The 15935-nt window shown below is 42.5% G+C and overlaps 1 protein-coding gene across 8 annotated transcripts in view; it reads right to left on the bottom strand.

Annotated features, from left to right (window-relative positions):
- Inpp5b (inositol polyphosphate-5-phosphatase B) overlaps positions 1 to 15935 on the bottom strand; it is a 54559-nt gene that overhangs the window by 27279 nt on the left and 11345 nt on the right. Inside the window, exon 1 of one of the 8 annotated variants that reach the window (XM_076860720.2) lies at positions 9262 to 9292. The exons of the other annotated variants lie outside the window; for them this stretch is intronic. The gene's annotated coding sequence lies outside the window, so the exon portion shown is untranslated. Of the gene's footprint in view, positions 1 to 9261; positions 9293 to 15935 lie in introns of those variants that run through there. 8 annotated transcript variants of the gene reach the window in all.

Genomic DNA, 15935 nt, shown 5'->3' with positions numbered 1-15935 from the left:
CAAAGCCCTGAGTTTGATCCCCGGCACTGCAAAAACAAAACAATACAAAAAATCATTTAGGAAATCAGGGTATCCTGGAGTGAATGTAGAAAATGACAAAAAAAAAAAAAAAAATCCAACTCTATCCCAAATGTATCAAACAAACACACTGAGAGGGGTAGGAGAAATTTCTAAGTAATTTCAGCAATGAGTGGAGACTGTCAGACTAACAGCAAATGAAACTGTATGTAAGCACTGTGCTCTCGTTGACAGCACTGTCCCATGAGGGTATGGATTAACAATTCTGAACCCACTACACATGTACACTGGTTTGAAAAATAGCATGAATGGATGGTGAGTTGGAGTGGGAGGTTGCAGATAAAGCAAAGGGAAGAAGCTAGGATAATCCATGTAGCAAGGGATTAGAGTTGAAGACATCTTATGCATTCATATTCAGCCTAATATAGAGTTACATGTAGAAATATTTATAGATGTGTATATATACATAATAAGAATATATACACATATTTCCTTGCTCTGTCAGTTGAGAGGACCTAGAACCAAGAACACAACAATGAGCACACTCTAATGCTCAGATCTTGGTTTCTTTCTTTGTTGGGTTTTTGCTTTTCTACTGGGGATTGAACCTAGGGACACCTAATCACTAAGCCACAACCCCAACTTTCTTTAAGACAGGACCTCACTAAATTGTTGAGGTTGGCCTCAAACTTAACAATCCTCCTGCCTAAGCCTCCTGAGTCACTGGGATTACAGGCGGGTGCCCTGTGCCTGACTTCAGACCTTGATTTCTCATATTGTTCTCCAATAAAAGGAACCAGAGCTCCTGGGAAGGATGACTATTTTAGGACTGGAACAGAAAATGTACAAAATGAGCCCTAAACATCTTGTAGTGCCAGAAATCAAGAAAGTGCTTTGGGGAAAAATAAAAATAAAAACCAACCCAGCCACAATAATGAGGATAGTTAAAGGGACACAGCAGCCAACTGAGAGAGTGAAAGAGCTCCCAACGGCCAAAGTGGGAACAACTGAGCAATAAAATAAAGTAGCACTGGATTATAACTCAATGTATAAAATAAGTGTCCATCGGTCCATGTTGATACATGGGAGAGAAGAGACAAGTCTTCCATGAAGAATTCCAAATAACTTATAGAGACAGCTCCATCTCCAAGGAGGCAGAGCATGACTTCCCACTCTTCAAGCACGGGCTGCATACAGTGACTTCCTTCCAAAGAGTACAGTATGGAAATGGGAAAAATGAAAGCTTTATGGTGGAGAAACCTAACAAAAACTTACTGGGCCACGTGGCCAAGTTTCATATCAAACAGCATAGGTCATGTTAGTGTGCACCTTTGATGTAGCACGATAAGAATGAAACTTCACCTCTGAGGTGCTCCCATAGTCTGAGAAAAACATCAGATGAATCCAAACGGGGGGGGGGGGTCTTGACCAGTACCCTCAGAACTGTCAAGGTTGTGAAAAACAAGGGACATCTCAGCCAAGAGCCTAAGGAGACAGGACAACTAAATCTAATGTGGTGACCTAGATGGGACCCTGGAGCGGAAAAGTACATTAGGTAAAATCCAAGGGAATGGGAACAGATTCTGGATTTCACATGCCAGCCTCTTCTCAACCCCTGCAATTGGCCCTGTCTCCACTGCAACTGCTTGTGTCAAGATGCCCATAACCTTCATGTTGCCAAATCCCAATGTCAGTTCTCAGTCTTCAGCCCAGTCTACTTCCACCTCTTTGCAGTACATGATGGATGATCACTTCCTCCTTCCATGAACACTTTCTTTAGTCCAGGAAGGCTCATTTCTTTCTCCACACCCTGCCCCCATGCCCCCAGGGAATCCCCAGGCAAGGCTTCAGACTCAGACTTCCTCTCTAACTTTTCCTCATCTAAAGATCTCACAGCGTCAAGGTTTTAAAAACCACCAATATGCCAATCACTCCATCACAGACCTTCCAGGTTCTTATGCCCTACCTCCCTGCTCTGCTTTCTTCACCTCAGTTAAATGTCACGTCATTCAACCACTTGCTCAGACTAAAAACCCAGGATCCACCCGTGACTTTTTCCTTCTCACATCTACAACTAATTCATTAGCAACTCTGGCAAGTTCTACTTTTAAAAATATACCCAGAAGTTGCCAGGCGTGGTGATGCACACCTGTAATCCCAGCGGCTCTGGAGGCTGAGACAGGAGGATTGTGAGTTCAAACCCAGACTCAGCAACTACAAGGCACTAAGCAACTCAGTGAGACCCTGACTCTAAATAAAATACAAAATATTTTAGGGAATGTGACTCAGTGGTCGAGTGCCTTGAGTTCAATCCCCAGTACCCCCTTCAAAAGAGTGAAACACACACACACACACACACACACACACACACACACAAGTTCTCACTGAGACTACAACAGCAGCTTCCTAACTGTCTTGTGTGCTATTATGTGTACACCCCAAGAGTCAGTTTCCAAAACAGCAGACGGAATAAACTTTGAAAAAAAAATCACATCACTATATCAGAAGGAACTTCAAGTAGCTTCCCATCACCTTGAGAATAAAATCCAACCCCCTCATCAGAGTTTTATAAGACTAGGCCTCTAGTGCCTCTCCAACCTCACTCACTGAGACCCTGCCACACTTCATTTTTGGCTGTTCCTGGGGCACACCAAGCACATTACCGACTCAGGACCTTTGCTATTACGGGTCCCTCTGTCTGAAATGTGCTTCCTCTGGACCCCATCCATCACTCCCTTTCATTACAAAGGTCTAACACTTACTCTGACACTACCTGAGTCCCTGCCACCTCACAAGACTCCTTGCCCTTAATTCAGAGGCTCCTAAATTTTCTCAGTCCACAGCACCCTCCTTCTCAATCATTTTTTCAAGACACCTTGAAGCCACGAGAAATATCTAACAGTTTTAAGTAGTTAGTGCCAAATAAATTAATATGTATGTAAGTCCTCACAACTTAGTAGCAGTTTTGTTTTTTGTTTGTTGGTTGGTACTGAGGACTGAATCCAGGGTGCTTTATCCTTGAGCTACATCTCATTCCTTTTTATTTTTGAGACAGAGCCTTCCTAAATTGCTGAGGGTCTCACTAAATTGTTGAAGTTGACCTTGAACTTTTGATTCTCCTGCCTCAACCTCCTCAGTTGCTGGTGGGATTACAGATGTGCACCACCACACCCAGCTTCCATTCCATCTTAAGCACAATTACTGGGCTGGGAATACAGCTCAGAGCACTTGTCCAGAATCTCTGAGGTCCTGGGTTCCATCTCTGGCACCACCAAAACCAAACCCTAACAAAAATTAGTAACAATTACTCACCAATGTATGCCTGTTATACTACACAACTTCTCAAACCTTGGAATCAGGTGGACATCACATATAAAATATTTCACATGGTTTAAGCACAGTATAGGTTGAACATATCTAATCCAAAATGTCCAAAATCCAAAACTTTTTGAGTTCCACCATGATTCCACAGTGGAAAATTCTACGCCACCAAACTTAGTTTCATGCAACTCAGTGAGACCCTGTCTCTAAATAAAATACAAAATATCTTAGGGAATGTGACTCATTGGTCACATTATTAAAGATATTGCACAAAATTACCTCCTGGCTATGTATATAAGATATATATGAAACACAGTGAATTTCATGTTTTATCCTTGAGCTACATCTCCAAAATCTGGAAAACAAATCCATTAACTGAAACATTTTCCGTCTCAAGCATTTTGGACAGGGACGTGCATTAAATCACAGCAGCCACCAAAACCCAAGTTTCTAAAAATATGATCTCAAAAAGGAATGCAGCACTCTCCACTGATGAAACTGTGAGCCAGTGGTTCCTGTTTACCCTGAAAAGTTTTAAATCTCCCACAATGTCCCTGTGAGTGTCACTGCAGAGCCTCAGCTCTGTGTGCTTTAATGCACAGTTTGAGAATGACAGGCCAGCTTTTAAATTTTTTTTTCCTCTTAGAATTTGTACCATTTGAAGGGCAGGGGTTGGGGCTCAGTGGTAGAGTACTGCCTAGCATGAGGCCCTGGGTTCAATCCCCAGCACTACAAAAATAAAATAACCACTACCCTTTGATATTACATCACATTTACAATAAAATTTTATTTATTTATTATTGGATGCCATCCTCACTAAAAGTTACACCCTATGAGGCAAGACTGCCTTCGTGCTATTTCCCTGAGATGCATCCAGGGACTGGGACGCAACAGACATTCAATGTATTACAGATATGAAAGAATCAATTACAGTCAAAGTCCCACTTGACCATTACGTTCCTGTGTGACTTGAGAAGTCACTTCCTCTCTTTGGGTCTTAGTTTCTTCATCTATAAAATAGGGACTTCAACATTAACAGCTCCTGGGGCTTTATAACATGCAAAGGCACCTGCACTTTCCAAAGGAATGTTAGTGCTTTCTAATGACACCCTCAGGAATTTCTTTCTTTGGATACTTCCTAACTGCCAGGCTGAAATGACATCTCCTGGGGACAAATGGTCTGCCCCTGTGGATTCAGCTTATGTCCATGGGTAGGAAGCACACTGGTGGGGAAACTGCCCTGCAGACCTACATCTTGCCAATGCTCTCACATGGGATCTCTCCCTGGACTCAGTCCAGCAAGGCTGGACATCTTCATTCATGACTCCACAGATGGAAATTTTAAGGCAGGATTTGGGGAATTTCTAGCCACAGGACAGTCTTCTCAGAACTTCTTTTCCCCAGAATATGGCACAGAAGCTGATTGTCAGCAGCTCCTTACCAAATTTACCATTAGAAAGTACCATGATTCCCTCTCTGGCCACAACTTCCTGTCCTGTCTCCTCTCCTGCTCCCCCACTTCCACTCTGCCCTTTTTCCCCACCTCAGACCCCCAATCCATTGTCAGCCAATTTAATAGGGTCACTTCTGGGATCTTTTCTTTCTTTTCACATTCAGTTATCAAGTCTATGAATTTCCTCTGATAAATACCTTTAAACCTGACACTTGTCCCTGTCCCCACCGACATGCTTTAGTTCAGGCCTTCAATATTTCTGCAAAACCCAAAATGATTTCTTTACCTCCATCTTCCCCCTCTCCAAACCAGCCTGCCACCACGTGGAAAACACAATCTAAGCAGCTCATTATTATGTATAAAATCCCTCAATAATTTTTAAGACTTTTGGAATAAAACTAATCTCTGAGTTACACATAAGGTCCTTTGTAAATAGCTGCAGAGTACCTCTTAGCCCATCCCACCCCCACTCCAGCCTGTCCTCCCTACTCCTCAATCCAGTCACACCAATTTACCTTTCCAGATGATGCCTCCTCATCCTATCCCCGATCCTGGGTATATTTTTTTCCTACTAATATCAAGTATTTATTTTACACTTTGCAAAGTTGATCCTGAATGTATCCTAACCTCCATCACATGGTGGACTACAAACTCATTCTTCAACTTCAAGGCTCAGCTCAGAAGCCATCTTCAGAAAGCTGTCTCTAGCCCTCTTCTCACATGCTCACAAAGTGTCCAGGCATTCTTCATAATGGAATCATAACTGGGCTTATCTGGTTTTGTCTTACCTCTCAGTGGCTTCTGCCTTGCCATAATACAGAGCCCATACTAGGCAGTCAGGAAATGCACACTTAGCAAATGGACTCAATTCTTCTTATGTTCAGGTCATTTCTCAGTGGTGATTTCTGGGTGCCTCCCCCATGACCACCTTTCATGCCTACAACTAATGGCATTTCCTAGTAGGAAACTACCTAGTAAGTCAACCATAGTAACAACTCCAGCTTGAAAGAGAACATAGGAAAAGAAAGGTGGGAGCATCTCATGAAAATGGAAGGGAGATCAGCAGAGTAGAGGAAAGGGACAAGCGGGGGGAACTAAGGAAGGAAGGGGATTTACTGGGGATCAGTTTGACCAAAATAGACTGCTATGTTGTGTGCATATACAAATGGGTAACAATAAATCCCACCATTGTGTACAACTATAATGCACTGATTGAAAAATATGGTGGAAAAAACCCTCCAGCTTCATCTCAATGTGAAAAAAGTACAGAAGTGTTGGAATTGTCTTGCAACTTCTGCACTTTGCACCACACATCTTAGGGACTCAAAACTCCTCTCGCATGCCTTCCTAAATAGACAGTGTTGGCTCCTGAGGCTCTTCCTCAGCCTGAGCAGCAGTGTACCCTGAGAGAGACCTACAATCCCTTATCTGAAACCCTCTGAGCCAGATGCATTTTGAAATGAATTTGGGGGTTTTAGAAAGATAATACACTACCTGTACCATATACTACAATAACCCCAGCAGAGTATGTGGCATAGTATAACTCATGAATAATGACACTTAGTGGGATAAATAAAGCCTATAAATAGTCTCATATCAGTAAAAGCAATTCTTACTGCCAAACTGAGCCCAAATTAAGCTTGGTCCAAACTTACCAGAAAATTATTTTCAGCCTTCAGAGCTTTCAGGATCTCAGAACTGCCAATAAGGCACTAAGGGTGGCAGCTGTGAGTATGCCCTGATGTATCCAAACCCATCAGAAAGGGGTGCAGCATAAGTCAAAGTATACACATATCACATTTATAACCACACATATGTGTTATAGAGACACATATTGCTACAGCTGGGATGTGGCTTGCCCCCAAAGGTTCACTAGAAGCTTAATCCTCAGTGTGGCAATGTTGAATGGTGGTGGATCCTTTCAGAGGCGGGGTCTATGGGAAGGTAATTTGGTAAATGGGAGTGGTATTTTGAACTATTAGGGGTTCTTCAAAAATGAATTGTTATAATTCAAGCACAGTGAGTGGTGCATACCTATAAACCCAACAACTCAGGAGGTTGAAGCAGGAGGTCAGCCTCAGCAACTCGGCAAGACCCCGTCTCAAAAATAAAAAGGGCTGGGGATGTAGCTCAGTGGTAAAGTGCCCCTGGGTTCAATCCCCATTCCAAAAAAAAAAAAAAAAAAATCGGGGTGGGGAGCCTGGCTCAAATCCTTTGGCTTCCTGTTTCATGGTGTGCTCTCTCTCAGGCACTGCCACCACTGTGATGCCATTCACCACAAGGCGCTCACCAGAGGCCGAACAGATGGGGCAGCTTGTTCGTGGGCTTTCACTCTCTAAAACTGTGAGCTAAGTAAACCTTTCTTAGTATCTGATGCTGCATGGAGCTTTGTTACAGTAAAAGAACTATGAGACATAAACACTAGAAAGTCTGGATGGGTATTCACCAAAGCCTTAATGGTGGTTATTTCTGAGTGCTAGGATTTGGAATCAGACTTAGGTTCTATTTTGGTTCTGACTTTTACTAGCTGTGGGACTTTGGGCAAATTGTCTAACTTCTCCAAGTCTCTGTTTCCTTGTCGAACAAAGATGTCTCCTATAGTTGCTGTCTTCTTTTCCCAGGGTTAGCTTTAACTTGAGGCTATCCCTTACTCCATGGCAAAAGGAGCTCTAGAAGCCGAATCAGACCTGTGCAAGTTCCAGACCCACAAAACAAAAAGGCCTCAATTTCAATGTCTTAAGGCCAGCCCTATCAGTGATGTGGGGGAACTCTATGATTTTTTTTTTTTTTTTTGTACTGGGGATTGAACTCAGGCACTCAACCACTGAGCCACGACCCCAGCCCTATTTTGTATTTTATTTACAGAAAGGGTCTCACTGAGTTGCTAAGCACCATGCCATTGCTGAGGCTTTGAACCAGCCATCCTCCTGTCTCAACCTCCTGAACTGCTGGGATTACAGGCATGGCCACCATACCCGGCCTTGACTCTAGGCTTTTTTTTTTTTTTTTTTTCAGTTTTTAGTTTTCAGCGAACACAAGATCTTTATTTGTATGTGGTGCTGAGGATCAAACCCGGGCCGCATGCATGCCAGGCGAGCGCGCTACCACTTGATCCACATCCCCAGCCCCAACTCTAGGCTTTTTGATGCAAAGAAATAAACCAAACTTGGGGCTGGGGATGTGGCTCAAGGGGTAGCGCGCTCGCCTGGCATGCATGCGGCCCAGGTTCGATCCCCAGCACCACATACAAACAAAGATGTTGTGTCCGCCAAAAACTAAAAAATAAATATTAAAATTAAAAAAAAAAAAAGAGGGATGGGGATATGGCTCAAGCGGTAACGCGCTTGCCTGGCATGCGTGCGGCCCGGGTTCGATCCTCAGCACCACATACAAAGATGTTGTGTCCGCCGATAACTAAAAAATAAATATTAAAAAAAAAAATTCTCTCTCTCCCTCTCTCACTCTCTCTTTAAAAAAAATTTAATAAAATTGAAAATCCTGTAATGCATTTAAAAAAAAATAAAAAATAAAAATAAATAAAATTAAATTAAAAAAAAAAAGAAATAAACCAAACTCAAACAAAAATAAAAATATCCCACTTCTTTTTCTTTTTCTTTTTTGAGGTACTGGAGATTGAATCTCTACCACTAAGTCATGACTCCAGTCTTTTTTATTTTAAGATAGGGTTTTGTAGCCAGGCATGACACATGCCTGTAATCCCAGCGGCTTAGGAGGCTGAAGCAGGAGGATTGCAAGTTCAAAGTCAGCCTCAGCAAAAGCAAGGAGCTAAGCAACTCAGTGAGACCCTGGCTCTAAATAAAATCAAAGAAGAGGGATAGGGGGCTGGGGATGTGGCTCAAGCGGTAGCGCGCTCGCCTGGCATGCGTGTGGCCCGGGTTCGATCCTCAGCACCACATACAAACCAGGATGTTGTGTCTGCCGAAAACTAAAAAATAAATATTAAAAAAAAAAAAAAAAAAAGAGGGATAGGGATGTGGTTCAGTGGTCCAGTGCCCCTGAGTTCAATCCTGGTACTCCCTCCAAAAGAGAGGGCCTTGCTAAATTGTCAAGTTTTACAGTTCCCAAGAGCATATTCCCAAGGACCTACTTCCCCACTAGGTTCCACCTCCTGCGGTTTCTGTCACCTCCCACTAGTCCACTCGAATCATGACTCCCTCAGTGGACTGACCCACTGGTAAGTTCAGAGCCCTCATGATTCAATCACCTCCCCAAAGCCCACCTCTGAACATTGCTACACCAGGGACCAAGCCCTCAACACAGGAGCCATTGGGGGCGTTTCATGCCAGACATAACAACTGTTACTGGGCTTTTCTACAAGGTCTTCTGCACACGGGTGGATCCTGGGTAAAAATGTAGTCAGATGTCTAGGACTGTTCCGGGAGCCCTCCCTTCTGTCAGCAGGACTGTCCTTCTCCTGTGGTAGGTTTGTAATCCTGCCATCCACTCACCCCTCTTCTTAGGCAGCCAGAAAGAGTCAGCCAAGGGTCTCTTCTTTCTCACAGCTGTTGTCCTCCAGGCCATCACCTCCTTGTTTGTTGCCTCAAGAGCCTCCCAAGTAGGAGAGATCCTCCCACTCCTTACACAATGCCTCTCTGGACTTGGCCACATCTACTCTGATTTAATCTCTCTCTGCTCTAAAATGTCCCAGGTTACACCACTGCCTAGAGGTTAAAGTCCAAACTGGTTCAACTAGCATATGAGGCAAAGAGCCTCATATTGGCTTGACTCCACCACCCAGACAGCCTGATCTAAAAAGACAGGTTCCCCACTAAAAAGACAGGTTCCCCACACACACACCCTCTCGCCTCCCTAGGTACACCTTCTTTCTGGCCAACTCCCCTTTAAAGCACGGCCTCAGTTCCTTCATGAAGCCCCACTAACCTGCACCTGTCCTCTGGAGGCCTTGCTTTATTCTGAGGGCTTTCTTGTCCGTGTATCTTGTTCAACACTTTAAGAGGCATTAGAGTGTTCTAGAAAAGCTTTAAGCTTTGGAATAAAACACAGCAGGCTATTTTAGTGGTACCACTCATTACCTTATGTGAAACCTCAAGCAAATGACTTGTTTCCTCTTTTATAAAATGGAGAGTACACTGCCACACTTCAGAGAAGCCCAAAGTATAAAATACAATCTCGAGGCTGGGGATGTGGCTCAAGCGGTATCGCGCTCACCTGACATGCGAGCGGCCCGGGTTCGATCCTCAGCACCACATACATAACAAAGATGCTGTGTCCGCCGATAACTAAAAAATAAATATTAAAATTCTCTCTCTCTCTCTCCCCCTCTCTCTCCGCCCCCCCCCTCTCTCTTAAAAAAAAATAAAATAAAATAAAATACAATCTCTATGGGTCAGGAGCCTAGCACCATGCCTGGCAACAGCAGATAACCAGGAACTATTTGTTCTTTTCTTTCTTCATCACTCCTAATCCTCTGCTGCTTTAATAACAATAACTGCCATTTATCAAGCACACTTTCAGAGCTAGGGTCTATGCCACATGCTCCATGCACTGCTCATGATTATTGTTCTCATTTTACAAATAAGGGTACTGAGGCCTACGGCAGACATGCCCAAGGACACAGAATCAGTAAATGGCACAGCTGACATTAAAACTCAGATCTGTTTTGATTCCAAGGCCCTACAACCTCCCCTTTTACAACTATGAGCACAAACATCATCAATAAAATTGAAAACTCTGAGGGAGAAGTACTAAGCTAGAAAGATAAAAAGCAGAAGCTCCACAGTGGTCTCTGCAGGATGTGTGGGTGTGCGGGTATCATTGCAGGGTGGAGATCATATTCTACCCTTCCTAAGCATCTACTGGTCAAGTCCAGGAGGAGGTGCCCCTCCTATCCTCCCAGACACCAGCCTTTGCATTCCATTTCCAGCAACTAGAAGAACCTGCAAAACCAAAAGAGCAAAACACCACAAATGATGTGCTCTAAAATACCAGCAAGGTTAAGTGGGTTAATCCAATGCTTGCCAGTGACACTACACCATCTCCATGCCACAGGGGGCCATCCCATGGGTTCTTTCAATTTAAGAGGGCAACACACATCAGCAAGAGATCCACTCAATCCACAGGGAGGTAACAGATACATATCCAACTACTCGGAATCTAAGTTGGGCTGTGTTGATGACAAGAAAAAAATATTTATCATGAACAATATTAATGGCAAACACTTAAGTCTCACTATATACAGAACACTGCTTTCATCACTGTGGTGTCTTTTCTCTTCATAATTACTCTGTGAGGTAGGTGCCACATTTCAGACCAAAAAAAAAAACACAGAGAGGTTAAACTACTTGCCCAAATACACAGAGTAAGTAGGGAACGGCACAGCCAGCATTCAAATCCAGGGCATCAGAGAGGAGAGTCTGTGCTCTCAAATAAAAAACTTATGACTCCTCAGAGGATACAAGGGCTCAGAAAGCAGAGGAAATAACTTCAGCAAAAGCATCAAGCAAAATGTTCAGAGAGAAGTAACAACAAGTAAGATAAATAAGAGTGAAAAGTTATGCTGAGAGGCACTTGGAGTCACCTAGGGGTTAGAGGGGTTAGGACTCGAGTACTACATTCAAACAAATGACCCGAGTTCTGTTTTCAGCTCTGTCACCAACCAGGTTGAATGATCACTGGCACATTACCTACCCTCTCAGAGCCTCAATCTCCCCAAATGAAAAACGAAGATTCTCTTGTGGAATTTTATGGCACAGTATAAGGCCAACAGACCCATAGTAAGTACTTAACAAATTGCAACTGCTAATGAAACTACTAGTGATAATAACAATAAATTCAGGTACAAACTGCAAGACTGAATGCTATGAGGAGTTTGAATTTTACTCATATAGCAAAGGGAAGCTAAGTGTTTACATAGTACTTAGTACACAAGGCAGGGAGCTCTTGAGTGCAGTTCATAACACAAGGCACCTGGCCTTAAAAAGAATGGAAAGAATCCATTTTTGCCACTTCAGTCTAGCCACTAATCTAAATAGTTCTGTCATCCTTTTTTTTTTTTTTTGGTACTGAATTTGAACTCATTTGATCACTGAGCCACATCCCCAACCCTATTTTGTATTTTATTTAGAAACAGGGTCTCACTGAGTTGCTCAGTGTCTCTCTTTTGCTGAGGCCGGCTTTGAACTCTTTTTTTTTGTTAATATTTATTTTTTTAGTTTTAGGTGGATACAATATCGTTATTTTACACTTATGTGGTGCTGAAGATTGAACCCAGTGCCTTGTGCATGCTAGGAAAATACTCTACCACTGAGCCACAACTCCAGCCCTGGCTTTGAACTCTTGATCCTCCTGCCTCAGCCTCCTGAGCTACTGGGATTACAAGCAAGTGCCATTGCACCAGCTGTGTCATTCTTTTTTGTTTGTTTGATTCTGGTCCTGGGAACAAAACCCAGCGCCTTATGGATATTCTGTAATTTTCTTAAAAATCAAATAACTATGCTGAGTTTTCTTTTTACATTTCCCAGTATCTTAATGGCAAAAAACAAAGTACCACAGATTTTAGCATTTGTAATGGGCACAGACATCTCTTAAAAACCCATCTTGTGGGGCTAGGACTCAGTGGCAGAGCGTTTGCATATCACATGTGAGGCACTGGGTTCAATTCTTAGCACCACATAAAAATAAACAAATAAAACAAAGGCATTCTGTTTATCTACAACTACCAAAAAAAAAACCCCACAAAAACCCACATCTTGTACCCTATACTCAAGATAAACCCTGGACTCAAGATCCAATCTACAAATATGACCAGTTTAGCTTTCAAGGAGGAAGACTACAGAGTAATTGCTTTTTTTTTTTTTTTTTTTTTTTTTTGGTGGTGTTGGGGATTGAACTCAGGGCCTTATGCATGCAAGGCAAGCACTATACTAACTGAGATATATCCCCAGCCCCAGAGTAATTACTTTGCCGTACAGATCAGAGGCGAGAGGATATTGGAGAAATGACTTGACTCTTTCCTCCAGGTTCTCCCTTCAGTGGGCCTTCTGTGAACTGCCTGTGGTCTGGTGATAAAGCTGAAAGAGAAGTGGGCAAGAGCAAACCAAGACCGGAGCAGGAGGGACTGCAGAGCATTCTCAAAGAGGAAAGGGGCAAGAGTTGTTCAGGAAACAAACTGTTTTGGTCTCCACAGTTCAACTAAAGACAGACATTCCTCCCCCAACACCCCCCCCCCCATGTTGGGGACTCAAATCTGGGGCTTTGCATATGCTAGGAAAGTGCTTTACTACTGAGCTATAGCCATAGGCCAAGACACATATTTTTGCAGCACCTACTTATATATATACAAGACACTGAGCTGGCTTTGCTTTTGTTTTTGCAGGATTGAGCCCAGAGGTGCTCTACCATTGAGCTACATCTCCAGACCTTTTTATTTTAGGAGACTGGGTCTTGCTAAGTTGCCTAAACTGGCCTCAAACTTGTAATCCTCCTCTCAGAGACTCCTGAATAGAAGGCTGGCATTTGGGAAAGAGGGGATACAAAATGCTAAGAGCAGCAAAATTCAAGCTTTTAAAAACAGCTGAATGAGGGCTGGGGATGTGGCTCAAGCGGTAGCGCGCCTGGCTGGCATGCCTGCGGCCCGGGTTCGATCCTCAGCACCACATACAAAGAAAGATGTTGTGTTCGCCGAAAACTAAAAAAAATAAAATATTTAAAACAAAACAAAAAAAAACAGCTGAATAAAAAGTTAACGAAGACATGAAAAAATACAGGGCTCCATCCAGAAATAATAAGCAGTCAAGTTTGAAGTAAGAGGAAATGCACTTGAGTTGTGGCAGAAAAGACTAGAGAGGTGGGCTGAGGCCAGGCTGTGCAGGACTTGAACGTCACACCAAGGAATCTGAACTTTATTCTGTAGGCAACAGGGAGTGGTAGAACATGTAAACTCACATCACATAGTGAGATGTGATAAAAAGCATGTTCTAAGGAGATAAGAGAGAAACTTAAGGTCGGGAAGACTTGTAAGAGAGCCAATGCAATTGTTCAGGTAAATTGTTCAGGTAATTCAATTGTTGATTGCATTCAGCCAATGCAATTGTTCATGTTAGTATGAACTAACATGAACTAGGGGGATTTTGAAATGTAGGCAGATAGGAGCAGTACTGAAGAAAAAGAATGGACAAAATTTGCTTATTAGGCATAAAAGGATAGAGAAAAGTAAGAATAACTGAGGTTTTTAGTAACTTCATTAAGAGAAAAGAAACTGGAGTGAGGGAAAGAGTAAAAAAGATAACAAATACAATTCTTCTGGAAAGAAACCACCAAGGGATAGACCCAGAAGAGGGCAGCCAGGTTCTAAACTCTTGGGACTGGGCATTTGCAATGTCTAAGTGTGTTGCTCACATAAAAGCACCCTTAAGTTATCTAGCTTTGCTACAAGTATTATGTGACCTTCCAGAAGGCAAACTTTTACTCCAATTTTATAGATGTTAAGAGAGGACAATCAAGGGCTGGGGTTGTGGCTCAGCAGTAGAGGGCTTGCCTAGCACATGCAAGGCCCTGGGTTCGATCCTCAGCACCACATATAATTTTTTTTTTTAAATATTTATTTTTTAGTTTTCGGCAGACACAACATCTTCGTTTGTATGTGGTGCTGGGGATCGAACCCGGGCCACACGCATGCAAGGCGAGCGCGCTACCGCTTCAGCCACATCCCCAGCCCCCTCAGCACCACATATAAATAAATTAAATAAAGATATAGGGCTAGGGTTGTGGCTCAACAGTAACGCGCTCGCCTCACATGTGTGAGACCCTGGGTTCGTTCCTCAGTGCCACATAAAAAAATAAAAATAAACAAAATAAAGATATTGTGTCCATGTATAACTAAAAAAAAAAAAAAATTAAAAAAAGTAAAGATATAAAAAAAGAGAGAGAGGGCAATCAAAACATATCTAATATTGTACCCAGAAGCAACAGTGAAAAGACAAAAATAGCCAGGCTACTTAGACATACACTTTGTTTAAATCCTTATCACTATTTCAAGAATGAAAGTCTCTTCTGATTCACATTTGCTAGCTTCAGCTCATATATGGATCATCAGTAAATACTACAAATTTGCTACAGTTATATTTTTTACATTGACTTTTTTTTTCCTTTTGGCTGTTGTTACAGTATATTTTAAGGAAAAAAAAAAAAAACAACCAACCAAAACAAACAAACAAAAATGTAGGTCAGCCAGTATCTATGCCCAACACTGCCTTTCCTGTAACAGATATTGACACCTCCTCTTCCTAAACTACCCATCCCTAAGGATTCTTCCATTAAAAGCTCTGCTCCTAAATAAATATTTGTGGGTCACCTCTCTTGTTATAGAAAATCACTGTAGAATTCCAAATCAAACTGTTTTCACAAGGGAAAAAAAGTCTTTAGGGGATTCTCCTGTACTAGAAATAAACATATGTTTATATGGGACAAAGAAGGAAAATGGAGAACAAAAGGAAGAAGAAAAATTGGTACAGTTTTATTTTATTTCATTTATTTATTTATTAGTACCAGAGATTGAATCCAGGAGCACCTAAACACTGTGCCATCCCCGCCAAGCCACCCCCCCCCCTTTTTTGGCGGGATGGAGATAACTGGGATTGAACTCAGGGGCACTTGACCACTGAGTCACATCCCTAGCCCTATTTTGTATTTTATTTAGAGACAGGGTTTCACTGAGTTACAGAGCTGCCTTTGAACATTGTCCCAATCCTCCTGCCTCCACCTCCCAAGCCACTGGGATTACAGGCCTGCGCCACCATGCCCACCTTCCCCAGCCCTTTGTGAGACAGGGATTCACTAGTTGCTTAAGGCCTTGCTAAATTGCTGAGGCTGGCTTTGAACTTGTGATCCTCCTGCCTCAACCTCCTGGGATGACAGCTGTGTGCCACTACCCTCCCAGTTCTGTTTTGTTTAAAGAAACATGTGACTCAAATTAAATTGCTTAGAAAGTATGCAGAGGTTACTACAAAAGTGGAAATGATATGTAATATTTCTACCTCTAAGAGAAACAAAAGCAAATTCATTTTCTTCATGCTAAAAGGATCTGTTGGTCACACAGGTTTTACTTATTAATACAGACAAAGCAAGACAAAAGAAAATCAACCCACAGGTTATTTTTCTAACA

Source organism: Callospermophilus lateralis, chromosome 7, assembly GCF_048772815.1.
Source record: "Callospermophilus lateralis isolate mCalLat2 chromosome 7, mCalLat2.hap1, whole genome shotgun sequence".
Classification (NCBI taxonomy): domain Eukaryota; kingdom Metazoa; phylum Chordata; class Mammalia; order Rodentia; family Sciuridae; genus Callospermophilus; species Callospermophilus lateralis.
This window is presented reverse-complemented; position numbering and strand designations above follow the sequence as displayed.